The sequence below is a fragment of the Balaenoptera musculus genome, chromosome 18, assembly GCF_009873245.2.
Source record: "Balaenoptera musculus isolate JJ_BM4_2016_0621 chromosome 18, mBalMus1.pri.v3, whole genome shotgun sequence".
Taxonomy (NCBI): Eukaryota; Metazoa; Chordata; class Mammalia; order Artiodactyla; family Balaenopteridae; genus Balaenoptera; species Balaenoptera musculus.
The window spans coordinates 7,833,488-7,851,594 of NC_045802.1; positions in this window are offsets into that span (position 1 = coordinate 7,833,488).

Sequence of the window (18,107 nt, forward strand, 5' to 3'; positions counted from 1 at the left end):
AACCTGTGTCCTCTGCATTGGCAGGCAGATTCTTGACCGCTGTGCCACCAGGGTAGCCCCCAATAGCTTTTGATATAATGTTTTTTTCCTATTCTCTTTTGGATACTTAATTTGTGTCTTCAATTCTGATTTCCTCTTTGAACTAAGAATTATGTGGAAGAGGTTTCTTAATTTTTCAATAATTAGGGGATTAAAAAAACCTTTTTATTATTGATTTCCTATTTGAAAGTTAAAAAACAAATCTCTGCTTTGGGAAAATTAGCAAAAACATTTTTATGCCAAGATTAATTTGTGTATTAGATGAATATCAGAAGAAAAAATGTGTCGTTTATGGTATTTTTCAAGCCCTTTCTATCTTTGCCTTAATTGCATATTTGACCTGTCAAATTCTGAGGCAATAATATTTAAAACATTCCACAATAAAAATGTTTTCATCAATGTCTCCTTGTATTTCTGGGATTTTTACTACATATTTTTGGCTACTATGTTGTTTATCAATGCTTATGACTTATACAGAGCTTCTTCATTAATTAACTTTTTTCCCATTACATGTTATTCCTCTTTGACCCTGTTAATGATTTTGACCTTAAATTACACTTTAATTGATATTCATGTTGCCATTCATGCTGGGTTTGTATTTTATTTGCATTTACTTACTTCCCAATTTTTCTCTTTTGCTGTTTACGTCTTTCTTGGAGCACTGGGGACTGTAGCTGTGGCCAACCAGTAATTTCACATGGATTCTCTCTTAGTTTAGTGCATACAGTGGGACTTCCTGTCCTCACAACACTCTCCAAATCATGGTCCCTATTCCATCGGGATCTTAAACCAAATAATAAAAAATGAGTAGTCCTTCATTCAATAAATATTTATTGAACACCTGCTATGTGGCAGTGTTGTAGGTCATGGGAATATATTTGTAGTGAAAAAACATACATGGAGCTTACATTCTAGAAGAAGGGACAGATCATAAACAAGTCAAAATGAACAGTATAATTACAAAATATAAGTGCCACACACAGTGTAAGCAGTGCTGTGATGGGGGGGCTCCTGTGAGGAGGTCTCATTTAAGCTGACCCATTAAGAGGGGAAAGAGCCAACCATGTGAAGAGATGAGCAACAGCTTTCCAGGCTTGCAGAACAGCAAGGCAAGGGCGTCAAAGTAGGAAAGAGCTTGAAGTGTTTCTTGAAACGGCCTAGAGACAGTCAGAAGGCAGAGTGGCTGAAGCATTGTGAGTTGGCTAGGGACAGGGCAGAGGGTCAGTCATACAAAAGAGGTCAAAGGGGCAGGGGTCAGATCACGCATGGACTGAGTGCCGTTGGCTCCTAATAGCATGGACTCTCTTGTTGTAGTTTCTGTGTTTCAGAATATTCAATAAATTTCTGTTGGTTCAAGTTGTGGATCCCTCGTGAACGTGGTTTGGTTTTACGTTAATCCTCTTACAAAGCCTTGTCTGGGGCTGGAGTGTTCATCCCTGCAGACATGTTGTGGCTGCATCTTCAGCTTTCGCTGTCCTCCGGGAATCCCAAATGGGATCCTTGACCTCTTAAATGACTTTTAAAAAAAATTTATATACATTAAAGTTCACTCTTTGTGCTGTAAAGTTCTATGGGTTTTGACAGAAGCATAATGTCATATCCATCATTACAGTATCATACAGAATAGTTTCATCACCTAAAATATCCCCTTGCTTCACCTAGTTGACTCTCCTCCCAAACCTGTCATTACTTCTTTGGAGATAGTTTTGGTATTCTAAGGGCAGAACAGCCAAGAAAAGCCACTATCACCCACTGCCTCGCAGCAGACAGCCTGTGGATGAATGCACCCTCCCATCTGGCTGGAAACAGAAAGGCATCCTACATACAGAATTGTAGAACAGATAAGTGACTGCCACTCTAGAGCCAGAAATGCTACATTTATAAACACGCACTATTAGACAGACTTTTTCTTTGGGCACTGTGGTAAACTAAATTATTGTCCCCAGTTCTTCATCTCTCCCTATCTCCACACTCTTTGGAAGGTATCTCGCCAACCTTTGACTGTGAGCTTGGTCATGTGACTTGCTTTAGCCAATGGGATGTTAGCAGACATAAGTCTGGGCTGCCCACTGGTCCCAGGAGAAGGATGAGAGTCATGTGGATGAGAGCTACTGCTATGGTCAGTTTGTGTACCCCCAAAATTCATCTGTTGAAATCCTAATCCCCAAGGTGGTGGTATTAATAGGTGGGACCTTTGGAGGTGATTAGGTCATGAGGCAGAGCCCTCATGATTGGGATTATTGCCCTTATAAAAGAGACCCCACAGAGCTCCCTTCTGCCATGTAAGGACACAGAGAAAAGATGGCCATCTGAACCAGAAAGTCCTCACCAGACACCAGACCTGTTTGTGCCATGATCTTGGAATTCCAGCCTCCAGAAATATGAGAAATAAATGTTTGTTGCGTATAAACTACCTAGTTTATGATGTTTTGTTTTAGCAGCCCAAATGGACTAATACAGCTACCCTAGCTGACCCTCCCTAGGGACCCACAAAGTGTGAGTGAGAAATAAGTGTTTCCCATTGCATGCCACTGAGATTAATACATCAAGAGCTAATAGATACAGGCACAGTATTTATTTAGATGAGACGTCTCTGGAACCCTCAAAATGAAATGAAAGGCTTGGTAGAATCCATTTTCCCTCTTCAAAATATTAAGTCTGATCACCACTGACAAATACATTTAAAAAGTGATTGTCTTCTAAGACAGGAGAGTGTGGTTGTGGTCCTTTTGTATTTTAAAACCCGCCAAATAATGAAGGCATTTTAAACGCTGAACACTTCAAAAGTTCTCACGAGGCCAGTGGCCACTGCTTATTTTAATGTGCCAAAGGATGTGAATGAGTGCTTTAATATGTTCCTTTTTTCAGAGCAGATTGTCAAGACCAGATCAATGTACTTGACGTGAGTTAATTATGTACCTCCATTATTATATTTCAAAGAGAGCAGTGTTTCAACACAGATAATGATTCTGAAATTCTTTCTCTTGTGGTATACCCTGATGGCAAAAAGTACATGTTTCTATGCTTTCCAGAAACATCTGTTCTTTGTTTTTACCCTCTCGAAAAAAACTGTTTTATAAATAGGATTTTTTTTCCATTTTTTTTCTAGTTTTATTGAGATATAATTGACATATAACACTGTATTAGTTTAAGGTGTACAACATAATGATTTGATATATGTTTATATTGCAAAATGATCACAATAAGGTTAGTTGACATCCATCACCTCACATAGTTGCAATTTTTTTTCTTGTGATGAGAACTTTTAAGGTTTACTCTCAGCAACTTTCAAAAACACAATACAGTATTGTTAACTATAGTTACCATGCTGTACATTAGATTCCCCAAAACTTATTTATCTTATAACTGGAAGTTTGTACCTTTTAACCACCTTCACTCATTTCCCCTCCCCTCAACCTTCCCTACCACCCAACTATCACCAGTCTGTTGTCTGAACCTTATCATTCAGCCTAGCTCTATCTCTTGGTTGTCTCCCTTTTTTTTTTTTGAATTTTATATTATTTATTTTTTTATACAGCAGGTCCTTATTAGTCATCAATTTTATACACATCAGTGTATACATGTCAATCCCAATCGCCTAATTAATCACACCACCACCCCACCCTCCCGCTGCATTCCCTCCTTGGTGTCCATGCGTTTGTTCTCTACATCTGTGTCTCTATTTCTGCCCTGCAAACCAGTTCATCTGTACCATTTTTCTAGGTTCCACATATATGCGTTAATATACCATATTTGTTTTTCTCTTTCTGACTTACTTCACTCTGTATGACAGTCTCTAGATCCACCACGTCTCTACAAATGACCCAATTTCGTTCCTTTTTATGGCTGAGTAATATTCCATTGTATATATGTACTACATCTTCTTTATCCATTCGTCTGTCGATGGGCATTTAGGTTGCTTCCATGACATGGCTATTGTAAATAGTGCTTCAATGAACATTGGGGTGCATGTGTCTTTTTGAATTATGGTTTTCTCAGGGTATATGCCCAGTAGTGGGATTGCTGGATCATATGGTAATTCTATTTTTAGTTTTTTAGGGAACCTCCATACTGTTCTCCATAGTGGCTGTATCATTTTACATTCCCATCAACAGTGCAAGAGGGTTCCCTTTTCTCCACATCCTCTCCAGCATTTGTTGTTTGTAGACTTTCTGATGATGCCCATTCTAACTGGTGTGAGGTGATACCTCATTGTAGTTTTGATGTGCATTTCTCTAATAATTAGTGATGTTGAGCAGCTTTTCATGTGCTTCTTGGCCATCTGTATGTCTTCTTTGGAGAAATGTCTATTTAGGTCTTCTGCCCATTTTTGGATTGGGTTTTTTTTTTTTTTAATATTGAGCTGTTTTATATTTTGTTTTAACATGAGCTGTTTATATATTTTGGAGATTAATCCTTTGTCCATTGATTCATTTGCAAATATTTTCTCCCATTCTGAGGGTTGTCTTTTCATCTTGTTTATGGTTTCCTTTACTGTGCAAAAGCTTTGAAGTTTCATTAGGTCCCATTTGTTTATTTTTGTTTTCATTTCCATTACTCTAGGAGGTGGATCAAAAAAGATCTTGCTGTGATTTATGTCAAAGAGTGTTCTTCCTATGTTTTCCTGTAAGAGTTTTGTAGTGTCCGGTCTTACATTTAGGTCTCTAATCCATTTTGAGTTTATTTTTGTGTATGGTGTTAGGGAGTGTTCTAATTTCATTCTTTGACATGTAGCTGTCCAGTTTTCCCAGCACCACTTATTGAAGAGACTGTCTTTTCTCCATTGTATATCCTTGCCTCCTTTGTCATAGATTAGTTGACCATAGGTGCGTGGGTTTACCTCTGGGCTTTCTATCCTCTTCCACTGATCTATATTTCTGTTTTTGTGCCAGTACCATATTGTCTTGATTACTGTAGCTTTGTAGTATAGTCTGAAGTCAGGGAGTCTGATTTCTCCAGCTCCGTTTTTTTCCTCAAGACTGCTTTGGCTATTCTGAGTCTTTTGTGTCTCCATACAAATTTTAAGATTTTTTGTTCTAGTTCCGATAAAATCGCCATTGGTAATTTGATAGGGATTGCATTGAATCTGTAGATTGCTTTGGGTAGTATAGTCATTTTCACAATATTGATCCTTCCAATACAAGAACATGGCATATCTCTCCATCTGTTGGTATCATCTTTAATTTCTTTCATCAGTGTCTTTTCAGTGAATTCTTTTTCTGGAAGGCTGCCTATCTCCACTTCATTTAGTTGTTTTTCTGGGGTTTTATCTTGTTCCTTCATCTGGTACATAGCCCTCTGCCTTTCATTTTGTCTATCTTTCTGTGAATGTGGTTTTTGTTCCACAGGCTGCAGGATTGTAGTTCATCTTCCTTCTGCTGTCTGCCCTCTGGTGGATAAGGCTATCTAAGAGGCTTGTGCAGGTTTCCTGATGGGAGGGACTGGTGGTGGGTATAGCTGGGTGTTGCTCTGGTGGGCAGAGCTCGTTAAAACTTTAATCCGCTTGACTGTTGATGGGTGGGGCTGGGTTCCCTCCCTGTTGGTTGGTTGGCCTGAGGCAACCCAACACTGGAGCCTACCCGGGCTCTTTGGTGGGGCTAATGGCAGACCCTGGGAGGGCTCACGCCAAAGGAGTACTTCCCAGAACTTCTGCTGCCAGTGTCCTTGTCCCCACGGTGAGCCACAGCCACCCCCCGCCTCTGCAGGAGACCCTCCAACACTAGAAGATAGGTCTGGTTCAGTCTCCCCTGGGGTCACTGCTTCTTCCCCTGGGTCCCGATGCGCACACTACTTTGTGTGTGCCCTCCAAGAGTGGAGTCTCTGTTTCCCCCAGTCCTGTCAAAGTCCTGCAATCAAATCCCACTAGCCTTCAAAATCTGATTCTCTAGGAATTCCTCCTCCTGTTGCCAGACGCCCAGGTTGGGAACCTGACGTGGGGCTCAGAACCTTCACTCCAGTGGGTGGACTTCTGTGGTATAAGTGTTCTCCAGTCTGTGAGTCACTCACCCACCAGTTATGGGATTTGATTTTACTGTGTGCCTCTCCTACCGTCTTATTGTGGCTTCTCCTTTGTATTTGGACGTGGGGTATCTTTTTTCTTGAGTTCCAGTGTCTTCCTGTTGATGATTGTCCAGCAGCTAGTTGTGATGCTGGTGTTCTCGCAAGAGGGAGTGAGAGCACGTCCTTCTACTCTGCCATCTTGGTTCCTTATCTACAAATATGGTTAAACCTGTTCTATTTTGTTAAAAAAGGCTTTCACGAATAGAAGAGTAGAAAAATAACATCACTTTAAACTGAAGACTGCAATAATTTGTAAAAAATAAAAATTAAAAAATCACAATGGGGCATGTGTGGTTGAGTTTTCATTACGTGTTAAAAATCTCCTGTCTGTACAAGAGGCATATGAGCCAGAGCAATGCTTCTCAATCTTGACTGCACGATAGAAGGGCCTGGAGAGATTTAAAAAATCCTGATATCCAGGCCACTCCCCAGACCAATTGCATCAGAAAATCTAGGGGTGGAACCTGCAGCAGTCCGTTCTAAAATTCCCCAGGGTGATTCCAATGCACAGCAAAGAGCAAGCCCCACTGACCTAGGGGAGCAGCAAGTTGTACCTGCTAAGTTTAAGTGGATGGCTCAGTTACGCTCTAGGCAGGAAACAGAATCCACCCTATTTGTTTCACATGATGGGGCTTGAATGAACGGACTACTTCTGAGGGTGAGGTTTGCAGAGGCTAACAATGGAAGGAAGCTGTTACCAGCTCTAGGCCTGAATGGACAATGTGATTGGAGCCCAGTGAGACCCAGTTGCGTGGAGGAGCAGCTGTCCCCTGGGGCTGTGGTCACAGAGAGAAAGAGCCATGGCCAGAGACATGAAAAAGGGAGAGACAGGGGAAGAAATACTCCACTCTTGCTTTCTCTTTCCCTCTGATACAATCTGAGCTCCTCCAGTGGTTCCCATTGACCAAGCCCAACGGATGCCACCAGAAAGGTACTGAGGAAGATGCAGCCCAAAGGGTCAGGCTCCAGTGGCACAGAGTGGGCTAGGGAAGGGTATTAAGGGGATTTGGAGGCCAAACAGAATATAACCAACACAGCGGGCCAGCTTTTCTCAACCAAAACCAAAAGCAGAGTGTGTGGCCAAGTACTGAATAAGATTTCTGAATGTGATTTTATAGAACACTTTATAAAACAGGGAATTTATTCATTTAAAGAATCATCTTTTAAAAAGTAATCACATTGGGCTTCCCTGGTGGCGCAGTGGTTGAGAATCTGCCTGCCAATGCAGGGGACACGGGTTCGAGCCCTGGTCTGAGAGGATCCCACATGCCGCGGAGCAACTGGGCCCGTGAGCCACAATTGCTGAGCCTGCGCGTCTGGAGCCTGTGCTCCGCAACAAGAGAGGCCGCGATAGTGAGAGGCCCGCGCACCGCGATGAAGAGTGGCCCCCACTTGCCGCAACTGGAGAAAGCCCTTGCACAGAAGCGAAGACCCAACACAGCCATAAATAAATAAATAAATAAATAAATTTAAATGACTTTGGAAAAAAAAAAAAAAAAAGTAATCACATTTCATGAATTGGGATGGTTCCAGAAAATCCAAGGTGTATGATTATGACAGTTTAAACTTTATCCCTCATTCAACATTTTAAAAAAATATATTTTTGGGAATTCCGTGTCGGTCCAGGTTGGGACTCCGAGCTTTCACTGCCGAGGACCCAGGTTCAATCCCTGGTCGGGAAACTAAGATCCCACAAGCTACATGGCATGGCCAAAAATAAAAATAACATATTTTAAAGTCTTTTGTGCCAGACACTGTGCTGTACTAGATACCAAAATCAAAGACAGAATAACCATTCTTAAAGATTTAAGAGTCTAGTGGGAAATACAGACAAGTTAGCAATGTTATATTTTACCAGCCCGGGGTGGTGTACCCCACTTCGGGGGCACTCCCTGCCCCCAACTCCAGCCACATGGTTCTGATGTCAGCTGAAAACTCACTGCAGTCAGCCTGGGCCATGTTTGGTACCTCTCTTCTCTGGCCACTGTTGGGGTCCAGCCCGGGTTTTCCTCAGTGGAGATGTGGGCAGAGCTCTCTTTCCTCTGTGCTTATGAGGCTGTAAGACACATCCAGAGCTACCCGTGGTCTTTCTTCCAGCCTCATGGGGACAACCAGCCAGAGAATGGAGACATGGGGGAGGATGCATGAAAGAGAGGGAGGGTCCTGATGAGACTGGAGTGAGTCCTTGAGTCCAGCCGCACCTCAACCACACGAGCCAGTTCATGTCCCCTTTTGACGAAAGCCGCATTGAGCTGGGAGTCAACAGTGTTCTAACTAATACAGAAAGAAATGTCAATCAACTCTGAAGAGACATATGATAGAGCCAAGCATAGGGTGTTATGGGATTTCTGAGAAGCTTGCTTAACCCAGCCTGAAGGGTCAGGAAGGTTGCTGGAACGATGTTGGGCTTAGGTCTTTCCTGGAGGCAATGGCATTGTAATTATGCTATTTTCACAAGCAAGAGTCTCAACTTAATGCCTACAGCGGCCTGGCAGGTGGCCGAAATAAGGGCAGTGGGCCAGGTGTGAGGCCATAGGGAGTGGTGAGGACTATGGTGAACTGGAGAGTGCCTGCCATGTCTAGAAGGGGCTGGTGACATCCTTTCTAGACAATTGTAGCCCTGTTAGCATGTATCAGTTATGTAGGGTTTCAGGAAAATCCCTTTTTTCATTGTATTACTGTAATGTCCCTCTTTATGTTCCATAGTATTCCACATTCTGAAGTCTACTTTGATATTAATGTAGCTATTTCTGTTCTTTTGGTTAGTTTCAGTATATTTTTCCATCCTTTTACTTTTAACCCATCTGTGTCTTTTCATTTAAAGTGGGTTTCACATACGTATAATACACCATGTAAATATATAATACAATGTTGAATTCAGGAGTATGAAGAAAAATACAGCAGGCTAAAGACAGAGAGGCATGGGGGTTGCTATTTTAAGTGGGGTGGTCAGGAAGGCCTCTATAACATGGCACTGAGCTCACTCCTGACAGAAGTGAGGGAAGAGGGGAGAAGCTTGTGGATGTTTGGAGGAAGGACTTTCCAGGTAGAGGGAACAAGGGCAGAAGCCCTGCAAGTTCTAAGAGAAGGTCAAGGTGGTCCTGGAGAAGTGAGGGGAGAACAGTAGGAGATGAGGTCAGACAGGTAGAAGGGCAGATCAGAGAAGCCTCCGAGGCTATGGATTTTACTATGAATTTTACTTTGAATGATATGAGAAGCACGGCAGGTATTCGAGTAGAGGGTTGACATTGTCCAACTTCTGTTTTTAAAAGACCACTCTCTACGTAGAACATATTGTAGTGGGAGCAGAAATGAAAACTGGGAGACGAGTCAGGAGGTACTGCCAAGGTCCAGGTGAGAGACATGGGTGGCTTGGACTAAGAGGTATTGGTGGCAGAAGTGAGAAGTGGCTGGATTCTGAAGACACTTCAAAGGTAGAACAAATAGGATTTGTTGGTGGACTGAATGTGTGCTTGGGAGAAAAAAGAGGGGAGGGAGATGACTCCAAGGGTTTTTCCCTAGGCAGTTAGAAAAATAGAGTTGTTATCTGAGACAGGGCAGGTGGAGGAGGCGTGGGATTGGGTAATCAAGGGTTCCGTTTTTGACAGTGGATAGCACCCACATATAATTACTATTAATTGCACCCTGGCAGGACAAGATGGTAAGAGAGCATTTTTAATACCAGTTATTTTCCTCTTTGTTCACTCCCTGGCATTTCCTCCCACCCCACCTCCCAGCTTCATGCTAGCATCAATTACCTTCGCATGTGATGGGATTAATGCACCCGGGGTGGGGGGGGGGAGGGGAGGGGGGGGAGGGGGGGAGGGGAGGAACCTCCCCAGGTACTCCAGTTACAAATCCTGGCACAGTGAGGGGCGAGCCACCACTGTGGGTATAGCTCATCAGCACTGGCTGCTCCCAGCAAGAAAGTAGCAAGATTTTCTTCACCTGGCGTCTCTGTGATCATCAGTAATTGCCCCTGGGGACAGAGTAGATGTGATTCTAATCAGTACAGGAGTCCCTGGCAGGTTTTGCTGTCTGATACCACGAACTGGAGAGGAAGAAGAGCAGGTTCTGCTTTGGGAAGGTTAAAAACATCTCATGCTAACAGGTAAGAAAACGTTCTCTTTGTCCTTTTCTTTTCTTTATAATCTCATAGAATTTTCTAGAATTCTGCTTGGGGTACAGGCAGAGAGCTGTTTGCAGTAAAAACGGGTATTATAAGGTAACTATTTACATTGTCAAGGAAGCAGGTTTTGCTCCTCAGGAGGAAGGTAAAGGGAAGTTTGTCCCATTCATTGTAAAGACTGACCACGCGCCCCACTCGGCCTGGCACAAACATGGGATGCAGCAGTGCACGGGGCTTAGTGTGCTCAGCTAGCTGTTGCTATGGAATTTTGTCCCTGCAATCAGAGCCTCTGCCTTGATAACTTAATTGCACTTTAACAAAAAAAAAAACCTTGAATTTGAGTAAATCCTGAGACTATCATGAGGGCTTTTGATTAATGTAAAATTAAAGCTCTTTCAGAAGCATTAATTGAATAAAAAGAACACTATTCAAAGAGCTGTAAGGATGGCCCGATCCATTTGAAGATACACAGTCATTATCTTAAAATCTGTTAATTAAGGCACTAGGTGTCATCAGACATCTTGACTTCAGGGCACTTTATTTATATTTAAGTTTCTATCTCATTTTCTTGTTGTTCTGACCCTTTGATATCTATTTTTCCTTCCTGCATTGCCCTATCCTGAATCTTTTCCACGTTAGCTGGAAAATAAACCCTAGAATATTTCCAGCTCAGTCTTTCTCAGCATCCTTCTTGCTGACCAGGTGTGGATGAGATGTCATAATTAAAAGTGACCCATTTCTTCTGAGATTGCTGAGAGAAAACATGCTTTGAGCTTGGCAGAAGAATTTTGTTTTTGACTGTTGAAAGAAACAAACTGTAAGCATAATATTAAATCAGTATTAAGAGTGACAAACAATACACTTAAAAGTTTGGGAAATTACTATTCCCCCAAATAAGGTAAAAGAAACCATTAAGTTCTGAGCGAAACATCACCCTCAAGCCCTTGGCATAATCATATTACCAGCAGGCATGAGTCACCTTGATCTCTGTCGTGTGAAACCACAGGTACCACCTAGGATGCTTAGAGCTACACACAGGTCGTAGAAGACCCACAAGGCCCGAATATTTAGAAAATTGATTACCTTACAAAATAAATCTGTTGGTAGGGAGTGCTCCACGGCTGGTTAATTCAACAATTCAGAGGTGTAATTTAACACAAATATCCTTTGTAGCTTTGTTGTTTGGGGCTCACATTTGTCCTGTTTGCAAGATGACTGCAGCATCTCCATCCAGAGGCCACATCTGAGGCAGGAAAAGCACTCCGTTTTCTCCCTTCCTTCACTTTTCAAAAGCATGGGAACCTTTCCCAAAACCACCCAGTGGACTTCCACTCACACTTGATTGGCCAAAGTTGTGTCACGTGCTCATGACTAAACCCAAACCAGCAAGGAGAGCAGATTACCATGGTTGTCTTAGACCCCACGATTCACCCCACGAGACTGGGGAGAAGCTCTGCCTCTCATGAAGGGCATGACCCCCAAGACCTACACGAGGCAGAGTTCCGTTAGCAGGGGAGGGCTGGGGGGAGATGGCTGCTGGGCGGGAATGATGGGCAGACATCTATGTTTTCCACTGCCCATCTTCCTGTCTCCCTAGCTGCCCCTTTATAGCCCCCTTACTTACTCCTCTTCCCTCTGCCTGTCCTCGAAATACTAGGATTCCTCAGCACCCAGCCCGGGCCGTCTTCTCTTCTCTGTGTGTGCTCCCTCAGTCCTGTAGTTTTAAATGTCATCTACACGTTGGCAACCCTCCAAATCGGTATCTTCTGCCCAGACCTCTCTCCTCTGAGCTCCATATTTGAACATCTAACTGCCCACGTGACGGCTCTACTTTCATGTCTCAGAAGCATCTCAAACATAATACGCCCGAAACCGAACTTTTTATTTTCCCCCAAACCAGCCCCTTCCCAGGTTTTCCATCTTAGTAAATGGCACCTCCATCTGCCAGGTGTCTCATGACAGATGTTTGGGAGTCAGTCTTGACTCTTACCCTCCCTAATGGCCCATCACAACCACTCTTCTTTTATTCAACATGGCATCGAGCGCGCTGCTCCTACAATAGGTGTCCAGCCCACGGTAGGTGCTCAACAAATATTTGTTGAAAATGACTGAGTGTGCTTGTATGGTACATCCCTTGACTGGAGAGTGGAAACATGGAAGTTTAGAAAGAGCTTGAGGGTAATAACATGTGACATTCTGATAAAGGTGTTCATTTGGGGATGAACTGAAAGAAACATTGACAGTGCTTTCTGAGAGTTATAATGCCACTCTTCCTCCCCAATTCAAACATAAGCCTACCAATCTTTTGGCAGGACTTCCATGAGCACTAAAAGAGTAGAGATGAAATCTTACAATTTACTTGGAGCTTCTCTCAGGTACACTGGCTTCCTTATGGCTCCTGGTAGCAATGCCACATTCAATGGTACAGTGCACAATGAGGGCCCAACATGAATTGAAATTGTGATGCATGATCTGCATTTTCTCTCAATAAAGCTTGTGATCAGCAACTACTGAAATGAAGAGCTGAAGGATGTTGTTCTTTTCTTTTCCAACATCAGTGACACTGATGGCTGTGATGTTGAAAAGATGGAGGATTTTAACAGTCAGCTACTGCTGCATAACAAGCACCTATAAAATCTTGGTGGCAATGAGAATTTATTTCCCATGCATCTGCAGCTTGGCTGAAGTGGCTCCTCTGGGCTGGGTATTGCTGGGGTAGTGCTTCAAGCCATCGATCTGGCTGGGTTTGATGGTGAAAAGGTGAATGTTCCACATGTATTCATTGTGGGTCCCACTCAAGGGAAGTTCTTCTCACACTGATGACAAAAAACACAGGAGGGCAAGTGGAAATTCTTGAGGCTTCTTAAAGCCAAGACTCAGAGCTGGCACACTGCCACTTTGGCTAGTTAGTCAAAGCAAGCTGTAAGATCAAGCTCAAAGTCAAGGGCTTTTCTGGGATGATCTACAGAGCTACAGGGCAAAAAGCATGGATACAGGGAGGAGTAATGAATTGGAACAATACTTCAATCTGCCCGAGTATATACTACACATCAAAGAAAACAGAAGAGAAAGCTTGTGTTCAGCTTGAACTGATCAAGTCCAGGGTGGGGCTGCATCTCTCTCTGCTCCTGTCTGCTTTTCATTGTAACTCAAACTATACCTTATGGTCCCTTTGAAATAGACTACCCAATATAGGTTCCATCCCTCCCAAATTCATTCCATTTTTTATCTATTCAGTAATACCCAGACTACTTCCCGGGATGGTGCCCTGGATGTTGATTTCTTAGTATGGTTGTTATGGGAAGCTTTTCATTTCACATCTGCTGACACAATTTGCTGTCTCTCTAAAATTAAAAAAAAAAAAAAAGAGAGAGAGAGAGAAAGAGAAAGAGACTCATACTCTGATGGCTGTAAAGGATAATGAGTAATTTATTCAGAGCTATATACAAATCAGACTATCATCTTCCAGACAGAATCAATAATATAATTTTAAGCCCACACACGTTTACAAATGCGAACACTCCAGTGCAGCTGGGTTGCCATGGGCAACCAGGGCATGCCAGCTTGTGATCTGAAACAGGCTGATGTCTCCCAGCCTGGGAAGCACATTCTGCAGACAGACTCCAAGGGAGGAGAGGAAGTTAGCGTTGGCTCTGATCTGGCTGCCACACAAATGCACCCCTGTGATGGTTTGGATTAGTTCTCATCTGAACTGCGCAGCTTTTTAAAACTCCTATTTACACAGGACTTCTTCAGTATCCCTTCTATGTCTGTGTTGAAGCAGGCTGGGGAATGGAGTGGGGAGAGTGTGATGGAGCCGTGTGGACTAGAGCAGTCAACGAGAAACTCCATCCATAGCTGCTGACGGTCTGAGGTCAGAGCAGCAAAAGGGATGCTCAGGTCAGAGGCCAGGAGGCAGGCTGGTTGGTCAACTGGAAAGTGGGCTCAGTGGGTCTTCCCCAGAAGAGGTCCTGATCAGATGTCAGGAGCTGATGTACGCTGGTTGGAAAAACAAGAGCAAGAAACAGGAAGGCATAAAGAGGAAAGAGAAGGTGGTTTTGGGCAAATACAAACACTGGGAGTGGGGTGAGGGGCAGACAGGTCCCATTAAAAGGGCTGGGGGGATGGGATGGCACACAGGAATGACCTGTGATGACTCCATTTAAATATGTCAATACAAACCTAAATTCATTGTCAAAAGAGCCTGTCTCAGTCAGCTTGGGCTGCCATAACAAAATACCATACACTAGCTGGCTTAAACAACAAACATTACTTCTCACAGTTCTGGAGGGTAGAAACCCAAACATCATGGTGGCAGTGTGGTGGGGTCCTTGCTGAGGTTCTGTTCCTGGTTTATAGATAGCTGACTTCTCCTTGTCTCCTCACATTGTGAAGAGAGATCACCTCTCTCGTGTCTCTTTTTGTAAAGGCGCTAATCCCATTCGTGAAGCCTCTACCCTCATGACCTTACTACTTTCCAAAGGTCCCATCTCCAAATATCATCATATTGGGGATGAGGGCTTCAACATATGAATTTGGGGGAAGAGGACACAAATTATGAATTATAAGATGTTCCTGGTGAGAGCGCCACTGATATTCACAAGAATCATGAAAACATTTAGTTAAGAATTAGGTGATTTTTGATGATACCATAACATGATCTGTCCCCACCTCACTGACTAGTCTTGGTCAGATTCAAAGAAGAGCAGACTGGTTGAGAGACCCAGAATAGATCCCACACCCGCCACTGAAGAGCACATTCCTTGACTTAAAGCTGAGGCTTCTCTGTCAGTTTGCACACCTGCTACAAAAGGGAGGTGCCTCAGGTGGGAACAACGAGAGCAGGAGGTCTTAGATGAAACTAACACCGGGTGTTCCTGGACCGTGCGGAGACCCAGAAGCCTCAGGGTTTGTGTGAACTGGGGTGGGAACCCATCAGGAAAGTCCTTTTTTCCTACCTTTTTTTTGGTGAGAACATTTAAGTTCTACTCTCTTAGCAAATTTCAATTATATCAATACAATACAATGTCATCAACCACAGTCACCAAGTTATCCATTAGATCCTCAGACCTTATTCACTTTATAACTGAAAGTTCATAGCCCCTGACCAACCTCTCCCTATTTCCCCACCTCCAGCCCCTGGCAACCACCACTCAGCTCTCTGTTTCCATGAGTTTGACTTTTGTTTTAGATTCCATATATAAGTGATATCATACAGTATTTGTCTTTCTCTGTCTGGTTTATTTCACCTAGCATAATGCCCTCCAGTTTCATTATTCATATTATTGCAAATGACAGGATTTCTTTATTTTTTCCCCTCTTTTTTAAGGCTGAATAATATTCCATTAAAGATATAATGTATATGTGCGTATATATCACATTTTCTTTATCTATTCATCCGTCCACAGACACTTAGGTTGTTTCCATACCTTGGCTACGGTGAACAGTGCTACTGTCAGCTGGGGAGTATGGATATCTCTTTGAGACAATGATTTCATTTCCTTTGGATATATATGCATTCCAGAAGTGGAATTGCTGGATCATTCTATTGTTAATTTCTTGAGGAACCTCCATACCGTTTTCCTTAGTGACTGCACTAGTTTACATTCCCACCAACAGTGCACATGAGTTCCCTTTTCTCCACATCCTGGCCAGTACTTGTTACTTCTTGTCTTTTGGATAATAGACACCCTAACAGGTGTGAGATGAGGAGAGTCTTCGAGGTGTAGCAGAGAAATCATAAAAAGCACCTGGGAGATCACCTGGTCCAACCTCCTCACTTCACAGACACTAAAATTAAAGTCACAGAAGTTAAACAATTTGTCCAAGGTCAGAAAACTAGAGAGGGGCATGTGCATTCAGACCATGAAGCAGCGGGGAGCCCCTGGGCTCCAAGCAAAGGGATGGGGTGAGGAAAGGGGGCTTCAGGAAAGTGGATCTGGGGTCAAGAAGGATCAGGGATGAGAGCAGCAAAAGTCGGGGAGACCCAGAAACCACCCAGGCTGTGGGTTGTGGCAACAGAGGGTAGTAGGAGGACTGAATGACTTGGTGACTGGGGATGGAGGGTGAGAAAGAGGAAAATAACGACTCAACTTCTGAGTTTGAGCAGCTGGTCAAATGGTGGTTCTGCTTCCAGGAAAGTGGGCAGTAGAAAGAATCAAAAAGGACTCAGGCTCTGAGGATGGTTCAAAGTGGGGGTCATTCTGGGGAAATCAGGCTGGAGCAGCATTTGGCAGGCTGGGATCCAGGAGCCAGCAAGACAGCCAAGAGGAGAGATTCTGCAGCCAGTGAAGGCTGCCCTGGATCTTTAGGAACAGAGGGACCCCCACCTCCGCCACCCAAACCTCATTCGAGGGCCAGCATGGAGGCCTGGCTCCAGAGCTTGCCTCTTGCTCGTATCTCCCTCGTTCTTAAATCCCCTGGCTTCATATTTCCTATTATCACCCCCAAGCTCTGATCCTTTATTAAGCTGTGTGCACAATCGCCTCTGAACTACTAACCTTGACAATCACTCCCTGCGCGTGTGGACTTCAGTGACACTGACATTTCTGAGTGAGAACAAGTTCCCCTCCACCCAAGACTTCCCTGGTCCCCTCACCCTACCATGACCCCTGTGGTGACCTCACTCGACAGTGACCCCTGTGGTGACATGTCCAGACCTCTCCTGTGCTCCAGACCTCCATTTCCATTTGTTGGATGGACCTCTCTACTTGGATATCTCAAAAGGAGATTCAATTCAATATGCCCCCAGTGGAATGAATTATCTTATATTGTACGTCTTTTTCCTCTCCCCATGTTTTCCTAATAGCCTCTTCCCACTCACCTCATCCAGAATGCTGGTGCCATCTTCCATCTCCCCAGCCTCCAGAGTCATGGGACCCTGTTACCGACACGCATTCTGCATCTCCATTCCCACTACCATCTTGGTTCAGGCCCTCTGCAATTCTCTCCGAGACTCCTGCAAACGGTCTCCGTCCCTCCCCATCTCTCTCCTTCGTGCTGCAGAGAGAATGGTCCTACAATGTCTTGTTAAGGTGGCTTTTCATTTTCTTAAGGACAAAATCCAGCCTCCTGAGTATGGCATACACTAGATACACGGGGGTCAAGATCTGACCCCCACTGTTTGACTTGCTCTGTCTCTTCCTGGAAGGCAATGCCCCTCTAGTCTGCCTGGAAAACTAATACTTATCTTTCCAGTGGCTTCTCCCTTGAGAAGCGCCTCCCCACCCTGACCTCTCCAGCCAGCATTAAGTGCTTCCTCTCTGTGTAGTTCCAGGGCTCCAACAGACCTGGTGCTTATCAGAGTGTTAAAATTACTGGCTCACCTGTCTGTCCTCTGTTTTGTCTTCATAGTCCCAGCGTCTAGCCCAATATCTGGTATAGGTCAAGCACTTAATAAATGCTGATCAAGGTGAGAGAATGGATGGAGAAATGAATGAAGAGTTTCATAACGTTATACCACCATGCACACACCCCCATTCTGAAGGGTCACTGCTTCCAGAACTCTGAGTTTGACTCAGGAGAAAGCCACCCTCCTCAGACCAGCTACAGGTGTGGGAGTACAGATTCTGACAAGCTGGGTAATAAGTGAGATAGCAATAGTGTTTAGAACCAAAATGAAACCTAGAGATTCCTTCACCCACTTTCTCATTTTAGGGGTCAGGGCACAGGACTGGATAAGGAGAAAGCCACTGGATGTAGATCTGACTTAGAGTTCACTGATCTTTCCCTGGCAAATGTTCTAGTTGCTGCGAATGTGTGGGCCAATTCTTTTACTTAAGAAGCATTTTTTTTTTCTGGTTACAAAATAAGTCTTCTTTATAGAATATTATAAGTTGATTGTATAGGCTCATTGTAGAAAATATAGAATACAGAGAAG